Source organism: Haliotis rufescens, unplaced genomic scaffold, assembly GCF_023055435.1.
Source record: "Haliotis rufescens isolate VD_foot unplaced genomic scaffold, xgHalRufe1.0.p SCAF_34, whole genome shotgun sequence".
In the NCBI taxonomy this organism is placed as follows: domain Eukaryota; kingdom Metazoa; phylum Mollusca; class Gastropoda; order Lepetellida; family Haliotidae; genus Haliotis; species Haliotis rufescens.
The window spans coordinates 409418-423879 of NW_025964046.1; positions in this window are offsets into that span (position 1 = coordinate 409418).

Consider the following 14462-nt stretch of genomic DNA (forward strand, 5'->3'; position numbering starts at 1 on the left):
ATTGTATAATCCTTTTGGTTTCGTTAGTGTCAGTGTCGAATCGTGTTGTACGTGTTGTTGTAAAGTCATTATGTGCTGTACAGTCTTGGCTTTCTTGGCCTTTAACTTTTCTCTTTGTAATTCTCCGTGTGAATCCATCTTCCAGCGCACAAGTGCTATTTGGCACACTACAAGTAAAACTGAAACAGCCAGGCTCACTTTTACGACTTTTTTGACTGTCCCCATTGTGAAACGCCAAGGCTGTAGAAGAGAATACAATGATCGAAATGGGTGAGTGAGTATGGTTTATACCGATTTTAGCAATATTCCTGCAATGTCGCGGCGGGGGACAATAAAAATGGGCTTCACAAGTTGTATCCATGTGGGGAATCGAACCTGATTCTTCAGCGTGACGAGTGACCCCGGTCGTTACGACATGCTTCCGATACTTATGGGGTAATGGTTGCAGTTGATGTTAGATTCTGAGGACACACGATGTTGTGTGTTAACAATTAATTAACATATCACAAGGATGTAATACAAGCATGGAATAAATCTTTTATACCCCGCCACGAGCACTACAGGCTGCATTTCTGAGAGACAGAATAAACAGTTTATACCCCTCTTCATAGAAAAAGCCGCACGCTTTTTCAGAGCCAATGGATGTCACGTGACATAGCACAAGCTAACATCAGCTCAAAGAAACAGCTGTTTTTTTTATAATTTTTGAATTATTTTACAATGTCATATTATAACATGTCGGTAAAATAAATTCGTTGTAGCAGGATCACTTGGGGTACATGGGGTTTTATGCGATCCCTGGTCAGGTTTTCTACAACACGCCTCTGGACCCCATGTACCCCTCGTGATGCTGCTACAACATATAGCATACCCCATCGAGATGAAGAAAGTGAGATTTTTACTACTTGACAATATTGTTTACATAGTAAAGTCTACCCCATCATCATGCATGAAGTGAGATTGTTACTTCTTGACAATATTATTTACATAGTAAAGTCTATCCCATCAACATGCAGGAAGTAAGATTGTTACTTCTTGACAATATTATTTACATAGTAAAGTCTAACCCATCAACATGCAGGAAGTAAGATTGTTACTTTTTGGCAATATTATTTACATAGTAAAGTCTATCCCATCATGATCAACATGCAGGAAGTAAGATTGTTACTACTTGACAATATTATTTACATAGTAAAGTCTATCCCATCAACATGCAGGAAGTAAGATTGCTACTTCTTGACAATATTATTTACATAGTAAAGTATATCCCATCAACATGCAGGAAGTAAGATTGTTACTACTTGACAATGTTATTTACTTAGTAAAGTCTATCCCATCAACATGCAGGAAGTGAGATTGTTACTACCTGAGAATGTTATTTACTTAGTAAAGTCTATCCCATCAACATGCAGGAAGTGAGATTGTTACTACTTGACAATATTGTTTACATAGTAAAGTCTCCCCCATCATCATGCATAAAGTGTGATTGTTACTACTTGACAAAGTTATTTACAGAGTAAAGTATACAGCCACTATCACCATGCAGGTTGTAAGAAGTTTCATACAACCTGATAAATGTTATTTACAGAGTAAAGTATACATCCACTATCAACTTGCAGGTTGTAAGAATTTTGATACAACCTAATAAATGTAATTTACAGAGTAAAGTATACACCCACCATAAATATGCAGGTTGTAAGAATTTTGATACAACCTAATAAATGATATTTACATAGTAAAGTATACATCCACTATAAACATGCAGGTTTTTCAGAAGTTTGATACAACCTAATAAATGTTATTTACAGAGTAAAGTATGCAGCCACTATCAACATGCAGTTTGTAAGAAGTTTGATACAACCAAATAAATGTTATTTACAGAGTAAAGTATATATCCACCATCAACATGCAGGTTGTAAGAAGTTTGATACAACCAAATAAATGTTATTTACAGAGTAAAGTATATATCCACCATCAACATGCAGGTTGTAAGAAGTTTGATACAACCCTAATAAATGTTATTTACAGAGTAAAGTATACATCCACTATCAATATGCAGGTTGTAAGAAGTTTGATACAACCTAATAAATGTTATATACATAGTAAAGTATACATCCACTATCAATATGCAGGTTGTAAGAAGTTTGATACAACCCTAATAAATGTTATTTACAGAGTAATGTATACATCCACTATCAACATGCAGGTTGTAAGAAGTTTGATACAACCTAATAAATGTTAAATACATAGTAAAGTACACATCCACCATCAACATGCAGGTTGTAAGAAGTTTGATACAACCTAATAAATGTTATATACATAGTAAAGTATACATCCACTATCAACATGCAGGTTGTAAGATGTTTGATACAACCTAATAAATGTTATATACATAGTAAAGTATACACCCACCATCAACATGAAGGAAGTGAGATGCTTGTCTTGCCTTGTTTTCTTTCGTTTTCTAACGATGAACAAGTAAACAAATGATGGAATTCAGATAGTTCACAAAGTTGAAATTTGCAAATTGTCAAGTACACAGCATGTCCAGAAGAAAGATAATAAAATATATCATTATCAATGTCTATCTCCCCGCTTGGACAAACAAAATACTCAGCCTATATCCTTACGTTGCCTGTAATGTGCGACTGTAGGCAGTGTAGACACTTATGTAATAATATCCGAAATGGCGCTGCTGCTACTGATGCAAGCACACACACGTGTGACATTGTCAGGCGTGGATTTGTGCTCTATTGACTGTGGTAACATATTGCAGAAGATTAAAAATGGTCAGATCGTGATAGTGGAAAGAACAATGTGTTTTGACGAAACGATCGTAGAAGTCTATTTTATTTACACTTTCTTAACAATCATATGCTAATTATGACAGAACGAACAACGTCATGCACCTAAAGCAGAAGACACATGTAGAGTGTGAAACATATCGGACTAGCGGTTTCCAAGCAACTGGGCAAAATACATCTCATGCCAATAAGTCATTTAGTTCCAGCCTACTTGAATCAACTTGAGTGAGTGAGTGAGTGAGTATGGTTTTACGCCGCTTTTAGCAATATTCCAGCAATATCACGGCGTGGGTCACCAGAAATGGGCTTCACACATTGTACCCATGTCGGGAATCGAACCCGTGAATCAACTTGAATAAATGCAGTTCATATGAGTATGCTATCGTGTAATTAATAACTTGAGATTTCAGTAGTCCATTTTGACAAAATTGGCGGTTGCCTTTGCATCCTTTGGTGTTCTCAACCCATTTAAGTCTTCGTTCGTATGTGAATGATCAAACGGTTTCCTTGTACCAATGATGTCAAATGTAGGCACCGCTTGCGGCATAACGCCGCTACGCAATTGAAGCGTGCATGAGTGCCCCAGGGTGTTCTAAACCCATTTAAGACCTCGATCAAGTTCGAATCCTCAAATGGTTTGCTTGTACCAACGCCGTCATAAGATAATCACCGCTTGCAGGACATTATCGCTACGAAATTGGCCTAACCCGGAGTGTCAAATGGCGTTCTAAACCAATTTCCCAACTTGACCATATCCGAGTCCTCAAATGGTTTGCTTGTAACAACGATGTCAAATGGAGGCACCGCTTGCGCTACGCCGCTACGTAATTGGCGTGGGCCGGAGTGTCCCAGGGTGTACTAAACCAATTTCAGAATTCGACCATGTTCGAATTTTCGCAGGGTTTGCTTGTACCAACTCCATCGAAACAGAGACACCGCTTGCAGGACATCGTCGCTACGAAATCGGCGTCTCCCAGGATGTTCTACATTAATTTCCGACCTCGACCATCTTGAATGCTCAAACGGTTTGCTTGTACCAACACCGACAAATGTAGGCAGCGTTTGCGGAGCATGTAGTTATCATATTCACAGCGGAACAAACCGATTAAACTCGAAACGTTTTACAAATTGCAGCGCCATCTGACGTTCTTTATTGTCAACGTCCTTGGCCAGTGTAGTGTCCTTGCTTGCGCATTGGCCTTCTCTAGCAGATGTTTTCGTAGCATTGGCCTTCTCTAGCAGACGTTTTCGTAGCATTGGCCTTCTCTAGCAGATGTTTTCGTAGCACTGGCCTTCTCTAGCAGACGTTTTCGTAGCATTGGCCTTCTCTAGCAGACGTTTTCGTAGCATTGGCCTTCTCTAGCAGACGTTTTCGTAGCACTGGCCTTCTCTAGCAGACGTTTTCGTAGCATTGGCCTTCTCTAGCAGACGTTTTCGTAGCATTGGCCTTCTCTAGCAGACGTTTTCGTAGCACTGGCCTTCTCTAGCAGATGTTTTCGTAGCATTGGCCTTCTCTAGCAGACGTTTTCGTAGCATTGGCCTTCTCTAGCAGACGTTTTCGTAGCACTGGCCTTCTCTAGCAGACGTTTTCGTAGCATTGGCCTTCTCTAGCAGACGTTTTCGTAGCACTGGCCTTCTCTAGCAGACGTTTTCGTAGCATTGGCCTTCTCTAGCAGACGTTTTCGTAGCATTGGCCTTCTCTAGCAGACGTTTTCGTAGCATTGGCCTTCTCTAGCAGACGTTTTCGTAGCATTGGCCTTCTCTAGCAGACGTTTTCGTAGCACTGGCCTTCTCTAGCAGACGTTTTCGTAGCATTGGCCTTCTCTAGCAGACGTTTTCGTAGCACTGGCCTTCTCTAGCAGACGTTTTCGTAGCATTGGCCTTCTCTAGCAGACGTTTTCGTAGCATTGGCCTTCTCTAGCAGACGTTTTCGTAGCATTGGCCTTCTCTAGCAGACGTTTTCGTAGCATTGGCCTTCTCTAGCAGACGTTTTCGTAGCATTGGCCTTCTCTAGCAGACGTTTTCGTAGCATTGGCCTTCTCTAGCAGACGTTTTCGTAGCATTGGCCTTCTCTAGCAGACGTTTTCGTAGCATTGGCCTTCTCTAGCAGACGTTTTCGTAGCATTTGAGTAATACTTGCGTACTTGTGACCTTAAGTTCAATTTTGTATTTTTTTAACTGACGTCTGTTTGTTTTGTATTTTGACCTTAATATTAACATAGTAACAATTAATATTTCATTCGTAACATTTGACTATCATTGCGTAAGTAGTATTTTTTGACCGAATGGACCCATACTATTTCCCTGGTTCGTTTTGACGTACAGTCGTCTTTTCAACGAGTAAATACGTTCGTTTGGGTGCTTGTCCTCTTTGATAAGCATCCGAAAGAAAGATGCGCATTTTGCCTACAGCTACACATGTACACAAACAGTTAACTGGTCATTGCGAGGTAAGGTTACGCATTTCCCGCCCATTGGAACGCCATATTCAACAGGTGAGGGACCCGTGAAGATTTCGGGGTAGAATAGGTCTTCAGCAACCCATGCTTGCCGTAAAAGGTTACTATGCTTGTCGTAAAAGGCGACTAACGGGATCGGGTGGTCCGGCTCGCTGACTTGGTTGATGCATGTCATCAATCCCAAATGCGTGGATTGATGCTCATGATATCATCCACTGGATTGTCTGGTCAAGACTCGATTATTTAAAGACCGCCGTCATATAGCTGGAATATTGCTGAGTGCAGCGTTAAACAACAAACTAACCAACCAACCAACAGGTGAGGACACGTACATGGATGACAATGCCAGACCTCATCGTTCGCATGCAGTCGTGGATTACGTGATGGCCAATGCAATAACGACTCTACCCTGGCCAGCAATAAGCCAAGATTTGAACCTCCTTGAATATGTTTGAATTTTCTGGGGCGGCGCGTACAGGCACGAGAAGTTCCTGTACAAGATTTGCGCCAATTGGAAGTAGCATTGCATCAGGAGTGGTTGTTGTTGACGCATCAACAGATCCAAGTCTGACTGGAGGCATGAGTGGAATGCGTCATCCGAGCACGTGGAGGTTATACCCGCTACTGATCTGTTTCACGTGTCATGTCAAGTAGAGACTTTTTTTAAGGAACATTTTCACATGAAACAGCAAACATAACTCGTCTGCTTAATCCTGCAGCTTTATACTTTTTTGAGGTATTGTCTAAGGTCAAAACAGTACCTGTGTTACCCTGATGTTTTTGTCAGAAAATTTCAATCACAACTCACCAATATCTTCTTCATTTGTTGTCAGATGTTTGTTCTATCCCATGACACTGGTATCGCCCAGCTCCTGTGGTCAATCATCCCATGCCATGATTTTTGCCATTTGTCATGGTTCAAAAAGTGTTTAACCTTTTTCCTTGTGTATATAATACAAAATAGTTTCTTGGAGTATTTCCTTGGCATATTTATTAGCGGAAAGGAGACGTTTTCACTGTTATTCGTCATCGACAGCATAATAGAATATAAAGTTCGGGGGAGAGCTTTCCTTGGAGTAATTAATTTTCACCAGTACGTTATTAATCTAATTTTAACTGTTATACTAATTGGATGTCTACATAGATCGTCATAGACCATATAATCTGGAGTTGTTTGCTTAACATTAAGGATATGTTTACAATATCTTAAATGCACTCTCTCTAGGATACCTAATCTTTCAAAGCCCCAAACTTCAGACCATACAGCAATATTGGTAAGATTAAGTTATCAAACAACTCCAGCTGACATTCAACTGGGATTTCTAGTTGTCGAATGAGTTTAAAAACTGCAAAAATGGATCTACTTGCTTGGTCACTGTGGGACTTCATAGTGCGACAAAACCTTCCATTGTCTGAAAATAATACACCCAAGTAGAGATACTGTTTAACAATCTCAATCTCACAACCTTGCAGTGTAGACTTAAGTCTTTTCCTCACGCATCCTTTTGACAATCTCACAACCTTGCAGTGTAGGCTTAAGTCTTTTCCTCACGCATCCTTTTGACAATCTAACAACCTTGCAGTGTAGGCTTAAGTCTTTTCCTCACGTATCCTTTTGACAATCTCACAACCTTGCAGTGTAGGCTTAAGTCTTTTCCTCACGCATCCTTTTGACAATCTCACAACCTTGCAGTGTAGGCTTAAGTCTTTTCCTCACGTATCCTTTTGACAATCTCACAACCTTGCAGTGTAGGCTTAAGTCTTTTCCTCACGCATCCTTTTGACAATCTCACAACCTTGCAATGTAGGCTTAGGTCTTTTCCTCACGCATCCTTTTGACAATATCACAACCTTGCAGTGTAGGCTTAAGTCTTTTCCTCACGCATCCTTTTGACAATATCACAACCTTTGTATTATTTATATTGACTTTTAGCTTCAATGCTTCACAATAATTGCCAAAAGTATCTAAAGCTTTCTGTAAGTCTGCAGCAGTCTCCGACAGTAAAACAGTGTCATCTGCGTAAAGAAGCAGGAATAACTTCATAAGAACACCAAGATGACTCTCGCACATCGTCTCTGACGAAAATTTTGAAAAATCTGATAAATATCTCTACTTAAGCTTATCGGCGCCATCCTACGGTAAAATTTACTGAATTTAAGCTGAACGTTTGTGTAACCAGTCCTGATAGATTACTGAAGCTGAATTTGTCGACTTTGCCGATACTTTATCGATTTTGTGGGATTTGACATGTGGACAACTGCTGCCCGTGAAAATGTCACAGGCAATCATTTTAAACGAAGCGGAAAACGTTGTAGAATCAGTTATGTCTCCGAATGTGCGGCAGATATGTGTAAGCCCGAATTAATCATTCTGAGGAAATTTTAGATATACCAATTAAACCTGACAATCATGTAAACATTGAAAACTCGCACAGCACGTGCACTAAACAGGCGTCGGGTAACGCCGAGATTATCGCTGCAATTGACAATATGAAGCAGTTTTTCAGTAATCAACTCGGTGAGAGTGAAGCTAGAGTTACGAGATCTTTAACAGCAGTGTTGAAGCAGGAACTGAGAAATTGAAGAAAGAATTCGATGCTGAAAAAAAGATTCTTAGGGATAAAGTTGTGTATCTTGAAAAATCTCAGAGAACGGCTAATGACGATAACTCTAAGAGGTGTGGTGCGGTGGAAAAAACTCTAACAAATCTGGAAAAGAAATTCTCGGAAGTTGTAAAAGGTAGAACTGCAGAAGATGATCTGGCTTGTAAAGTGGTTGTCAGAAATTTGGCTTTTGATGAACGTGAGAACAGTGATCCAACCCTCACATGTCAACTTGTCCCCATGTCATTAGAGACGGCCTGAAACTGACAGATGTACGCGTGACACGTGCGGAGCGAAAAAAACGGAATGACAACAAACCTGGCTTGATCATGGTACAGTTAGAATCGGGAGAACAGAAAAATAAACTACTTCAAAACAAGAAGAACTTACGAAAGAGCAAGGACTATTCGAGAGTATACTTTGTTAGTGCGTTATCTCAGGCCGACTCCATTTGACTCCATTTGACAGCGTTGTTACAAGCAAACCATTTGAGGATTCGGATATGGTCAAGTTGGGAAATTGGTTTAGAACGCCATTTGACACTCCGGGTTAGGCCAATTTCGTAGCGATGATGTCCTGCAAGCGGTGATTATCTTATGACGGCGTTGGTACAAGCAAACCATTTGTGGATTCGAACTTGATCGAGGTCTTAAATGGGTTTAGAACACCCTGGGACACTCATGCACGCTTCAATTGCGTAGCGGCGTTATGACGCAAGCGGTGCCTACATTTCACATCATTGGTACAAGGAAACCATTTGATCATTCACATACGTCCCCCTATCGATGAATGTTTTGTGCGAAAATACGACAAACCAATCAGAATGCGCCTCTGACTTCACGTTCTTCATCAAAGAAACCCACAGGAATAACTTTTGATTTTACATATGTCTTGCATCTAAAAATATACCCAAGACACCGTTAAATGTGTTCAATCATACCGTATTATTCCGCACGTCCCGATGTGCTTTAAATTGCATTTGAAATTTCTATAATATATGAGGAAATGTATGTGAAGCATTACGCAACGAATCGACAATTGTTTTAGGTATGCCCGTTTGCGCAAAGACGGAACCCGGTCGCAAAAATGGTCATGGGATGGGCACGAGTCGCTATTTGGCTTGTCCCGGAATAGTGAGTGAGTGAGTGAGTGTGGTTTTACGCCGCTTTTAGCAATATTCCAGCAATATCACGGCGGGGGACACCTGAAATGGGCTTCACACATTGTACCCATGTCGGGAATCGAACCCGGGTCTTCGGCGTGACGAGCTAACGCTTTAACCACTAGGCTACCCGACCGCCCCTGTCCCGGAATAACACGAGTTGGTCATGAATGGAAGAAACTACGTTTCCAAGGAAAACGTCTGGTTGCTATGAAAGACGCATAGGACACAGTGCGGCTGGGTGCATAGAATATTGGCGGCTGGTCTACACGTGAGTCAACTAATAAACAATTTCGCGAGTCGCTGATTAAAGATCTTGACTGTGACATTTTTGGTGTGTGCGAAACCTTTTTAAGAAATAAAGAAAATATTCAGGTAGAAGGCTATACGTGGTTTGGCAATAATCGTAGTCAGGCCTTCAGCAACCCATGCTTGCCGTAAAAGGCGACCATGCTTGTCGTATAAGGCGACCAACGGGATCGGGTGGTCAGGCTCGCTGACTTGGTTGAGTGGATCGATGCTCATGATATTAATCACTGAATTGTCTGGTCCAGACTCGATTATTTACAGACCACCGTCATATAGCTGGAATATTGCTGAGTGCGGCGTTAAACAACAACCCAACCAACCAACTAAATGGATCTGGTGGTCAGGCTCGGTGACTTGGTTCATTGGGTGTCATAATACCCCGACGGTGTGGATTGCTGCTCGCAGTATCAATCTGTGGATTGACTCGTCCAGACTCGGATTATTGAAATATATTGCTGAGACTATTGCTGAGTGCTTCGTCAAACAACAAACAAATTAACTTACAGACAAGCTGAGAGGAGAAAGCTTATACAAAAGTACACCTTACAGATCCATAATACGTGCTCTTCTGCAGTCAACTGTGGTGAATTAGAACAGTCCGCGGTACAATAGGTCATCAGCAACCCATGCTTGTCATAAGAGGCGACTATGCTTGGTGTAAGAGGCGACTAACGGGATCCGGAGGTCAGGCTCGCTGACTTGGTTGATACATGTCATCGATCCCAATTGCACAGATCGATGCTCATGATGTCATTCACTGGATTGTCTGGTCCAGACTCGATTATTTGCAGACCGCCGTCATGTAGCTGGAATATTGCTGTGTGCGGCGGTTAACAACGAACAAAGAAACAAACAAACGAATACACAGCGTCCTTCCTTCCATTACTTCCTTCTGTGTACGTCAGTGCAGACCATGGCGATGAAAGTCGACAAGGAAGTTATATGATAGAGCAGCTCCATCAGCCGTGTGCCAGTACTCGGGAGACTCGCTTTTATCAGTTAAGTTTTGTCAAATGATGACAGTTTGATTCTTGTTAAATGTGGAAATTAGTTCAGGACAACAACGAGAACGATACTTTATGAGTGAGTGAGTTGGGTTTAACGCCGCTTTTAACATTATTCCAGTTACATCACGGCGTGTCAGCTTAATGTGAGAGGAAAGCCCGAAGTGATGCAGGTCTCAGACGTTTACCACTTCGGTGAAACCCACGAGCACGGGTATGGTGCTGACAGACCTAGAAACATAATCGGGGTGAACCGGGATTCGAACCCACAATCATAGGTTTCTGGCGTGTCCAAGGGACGCAACTCTGCACAGCGAATTGCGACGCCTTAGACGACTGGGCCCCCCGTGCCCCCCGATACTTTATGAATCACCACGGCGAAAGAAGCATGGAATAACAAATTACTTGTTTTAAAGGCATCCGCTGGCATTAAAAAAAATATTATTGCACAAGGTGAGGTGAAATAGGGTTTAACGTCGCGTCCAAGATTATTGCACTTATATAGCGACGTGCATGTACGTGTGTGTGTTTGTGTGGCTGCTTGTACTAGTCCGGACTGATGCTGATTTGTAGTGCAAGCTCACTGAGATACCATGCCGCAGTTTAACATGAATACCCCACCAGCCGACCAGCCCTTGTTTTAGCCCCTTTATGCCGAACGCCAGACAGGGTAACAACAAGTACCATATTTTATCGTCTTTTGGTATGACGCGGCTGGGGATCGAACCCCGGACCTTCCGCTCTCCGGGCGGATGCTCTACCACTAGACCACGGAGGCGGTCTATTATTGCACAAGACAGCTCGTGTCGTCACTATTTCATGGTGATACATATAGACAAGCTCATGACGTAGGAATTGTACAGTCGACAATATGTTAATGGTAGAATTGTCTTATGAATATGGTAAAGGTTCTGTCACTCTTATTTACATTTACACGAGTGTTAGATAACTATCTGCGTCCTGTAGATTCCGTTCATTACTTCCCTGTGAAGAGATCACCCCTTTAATAAACATATAGCTGTATTACCAAAAAGCGTGCAAATGTACTCTCGGAACACGTTTCACGAACAAATATTGAAAGCTCTCAACATCCCTTGGCTTATTCAACGACACAGCGGGTGGGGATGATAGATCACTGAGAGGAGCTTATGCACACTCGATGACCCCAGCAACCGTGTTGCTAGGCTGACGTCACATGGCATTGTTTCGCCGATGGATCTTGCAACAAAATTCCTAAAATTACGTCATCGGGTATTGTGACGTGATTGTAAACTTAGAGGAGCAAGGCCCCGTTCCACAAAGCGATCGTACTGTAGCGCAACGACAGTCGTAAGTCTAAGTTAAAATTTGTGAGTTGTGACAACCTTAGCGCTACGATAATTTTGTGGAACGGACGCCTGAATTCTAAAGGTGGACCGTTGCATGGTATTAAACTCATACGTCTCACACTTTTGACGTGTTTGAAATATTATTCTGTTAAACTCAATTTGATTATACCGTGAAATCGTGTAGGTGTCAACCTATTCACACTCAACAGTATAATTCTAAAAAAAATATTATAAATGGAAAGTAATAAATAAAATACTAAACTCGCTCCCGTGTAAAACCTATTATGAAACTCGTGAACTATTCACTCGTTTCCTAATATTGGTATTAGACGAGAGCTCGTTTAGTATTCTATATCTCCGCTACATCTAGTGTATAATCTCGCGTTTTCCATGTATCTATTATTCAAGACTGGCTTCGACGGGAGCTCGTTTAGTATTCTATATCTCCGCTACATCTAGTGTATAATCTCGCGTTTTCCATGTATCTATCATTCAAGACTGGCTTCGACGGGAGCTCGTTTAGTATTCTATATCTCCGCTACATCTAGTGTATAATCTCGCGTTTCCATGTATCTATCATTCAAGACTGGCTTCGACGGGAGCTCGTTTTGTATTCTATATCTCCGCTACATCTAGTGTATAATCTCGCGTTTTCCATGTATCATTCAAGACTGTCTTCGACGGGAGATCTATGCAGACCAGTTTGACGTTTCTGGTTACCATGACATCACATTAGAATTACATCACTAACCTCTTTGAAGACGGAAGCTGGTCAGCTGCACTTATTAGACTCAACAAACTAAAAAAAGGTTTGAAGAATGATTTTGGAGGATAAAAAAATAGTTCCAAGGTATCTCCAAGTTTTAAACTTATTTAAGATTGACACTTTTCATATCAAAGGTTACACAGGTGAAATTTCATCTATATCACAGATTACGATTATTTACTGTTTACTGTTATAGCGGGAATATCGCTGACTGAGTCATTAAAAACATTCACTCACTCACTCACTCTAACCAATAACAATAGCCATTTTTTAATGATAATGACTAGATCGGAAACATGAATACATAACACTTTTTTATTGATAACAACTTCTTTTTTCTTTGAAACGATGTTTCAGAGCGACTTCTTGTCCCTTCACCAGATGAATACAAAGTAAAGCCATAGAGTTAATGTTATATACATGAAGTATTATATCAATAAAAGTGTCATGTATTTATGTTCTTCAAACTTCTAAATGACTATCAAATACAAAGATCAGAAACATTTCGATATATTAAATTTATTTAAAAAAAATACCAATGTAGCTAAAACAACTGAAACAACTCAGAAAAAGCAATCAAACAAAACAAAAATGCAATAACGAAATAAAATACATTACAAGAGGTTGAGAAAATATATTGATAGGAATATCCTATCGGAACATATACAGTCAAACACTGTTGTGTCGAACTTAGATGTGTCGAACGTTTGTCTCGAAGTATAAGCTTGGTCCCTGCGTAGTGGTCCTTTATTCATTATTTTCGGTTGTGCCGAACCTCGGATAACTCGACGTGGGTCCCTTCAACTTCGACACAACGGTGTTTGAATACAATAACGCATTGAATTGGCGGCGTCCACTAATGCCTACATCCACTAATGCTTACATCCACTAATGCCTACAGTCTACAAAAAACAAAGTCATGCACCAGTGATTTTCAGCGACACCTGCTGTCAGTGCTACCCAACCTCTAACTGGACAAGTCCACTTTAGTGGAATAATGCCTATAGGCGACAAAAGACAGAAAATTGTATAAAGTCACTTTTTATTTCACATTGCCATAACACTAACAGTAATAATTTATGATTTCTGCATCATTGCATTAGTTCTTATAGTATACACCAGCAGATATTTGCTGATTTTAAAGAAATCTAATATTGGAAGAGTTCATTCATAGCATGGGTTTGTTGTTTTCATTGTGTGGGCTTTATTCCACACTGTTTTATTTTTTTGTAGGCAATAGTAACTGTGGGCAAAAGTGGACGTAGGCATTAGTGGCTGGAACCCTCTGTATTTGGAATTATAATTAGCAAAGAAAAAAGCTAATTAGATAACAAGCAACAACTAAATAACAAATTTACAAACTGAATTGATAAAGCTTAACTGTAAGTGAGAAGAGTTTTTTTATATATACGTTAGCACCGTTAGGAACTCCGGATATGTACGTCAGTGGCAATAACTGATTAACGCACATACCTATTCAAAATCTCTGTACAAAATAGAAGAAATTATTTACTTAAACCATCACAATGCATTACAATGCATAACAATGCATCAACAAATATCAATCAACATCCTGATTGACCAAGCGACAGTGTGTCGCCAGATGTGGCGTTATCCTCTTTGTAATATATTTTCTGTACATAAATGTGAAGTTCAAACATATAAAAAAAGAAGAAAATTAGAACTATATACAATACAATACAATATATTTGATGCAGACACAGATGTGTGTGTGTGTGTGTGTGTGTGTGTGTGTGTGTGTGTGTGTGTGTGTGTGTGTGTGTGTGAGGGAGTGTGTGTGTGTGGTAACCTCCCAAAACCCCTACATCCCATTTCCCCTAGACACTTCTCCAATATATTTGATGCAGACACAGGTGTGTGTGTGTGTGTGTGTGTGTGTGTGTGTGTGTGTGTGTGTGTGTGTGTGTGTGTGTGTGTGTGTGTGTGTGTGTGTGTGTGTGTGTGTGAGAGAGGGAGTGAGTGTGTACCACCCATCCGGTGTAAGGACTAGACACTTCTCCAATATA